Source organism: Eurypyga helias, unplaced genomic scaffold (assembly GCF_000690775.1).
Source record: "Eurypyga helias isolate BGI_N326 unplaced genomic scaffold, ASM69077v1 scaffold27087, whole genome shotgun sequence".
Taxonomy (NCBI): domain Eukaryota; kingdom Metazoa; phylum Chordata; class Aves; order Eurypygiformes; family Eurypygidae; genus Eurypyga; species Eurypyga helias.
In genome coordinates, this window is record NW_010261483.1 from 6823 (window position 1) to 7896 (window position 1074).

General features: G+C 56.0%; 1 protein-coding gene across 1 annotated transcript in view; it reads right to left on the bottom strand.

Annotated features, from left to right (window-relative positions):
- AQP8 (aquaporin 8) overlaps positions 1–1074 on the bottom strand; it is a gene marked incomplete at both ends in the record, with an annotated part of 5444 nt that overhangs the window by 4089 nt on the left and 281 nt on the right. The gene's annotated exons all lie outside the window — the stretch shown is intronic.

Consider the following 1074-nt stretch of genomic DNA (forward strand, 5'->3'; position numbering starts at 1 on the left):
AGACCTAAATCCTTCATCTTGAAGACCACGTGCAAGACAAACTCAGATACCTCCTAATTAAAACAGATTACCACGAGACACGCGTTAATGAACACGTTTCATAACCAATCAGCCCTAATAATAATCGCTGGTGAAGCCGATGAGTCAGAGAGTCTAGGAACGATAATTATATCTTATTCTTCAGCTGTAATTAAAGACCGATCATAGGAGAGCAAAAAGTTGGGTTGTTTAGGCTAGCAAACGCCCTGACCAGACCGGGCCCTGGCTGCAAACACCCCGGGAAGGGCGGGAGCTAAAGGAGGACCCGTCTGCAATTAAGCCATGTCTGGAGCAGCCAGCAGCCCGCGGCACGGCCAGGAGCACGTGCCCCGCGCCAGGCTCCTCTCGGGGCATAAAATCTGAGCTCAGACGACACCCTCTCCCTGCCCAGGACACTCAGCTGGCTCCTCCTGGCTTCCAGCTAACGGGGACCCCAGGGGATGCCTCTGCGGCCCCTCGTCTGCTGCTCCCCTTGCTCCTGGCTTCGCTGTGCCGAGGGCTCGGGGTGCAGTGGGCGTCCGGCTGGGATCCACCCGCACCCCAGGTCACCGAGTCCTGGTTGCTCAAGCATCGCCGCGTGGCGCTACTCCTCCTAATCAGGCGCTGATAAATTATCAGTCAGCTTGCTCCGGAGTCCAGGGCGCGCACGGCCGAGCCGGCCGGGGGGAGGTTTGTGCCCCAGCCCCACATCACGGGGGGACAGCCCGGGGCACCCCATCCCTGGGCTGCGCAGAGCCGACCAGAAGGAAGGGAATGAAACTCCACAGGGACCATTTGAGCTTCTTCCTTTGGGACAAATCTACATCCTGGTGTCAAACAACACCATTTTCAATGAGCAGGTGTGACTAACTGTTGCTTTTGAGGAACTGAAACCATTTGCAAACGGAATCCAGGTTTTTCACCCCAGAACACGCAGGGGAGTCGCACGCTTGGGTCAAACTCCCTCCAGCTGACATCCTTTTTGTGGGAAACTTCTTGGCTTCCCACAGCAATGCTTTTGTTTCGGCTTTGACCGTTTTTATTAGAAGGGGCTAC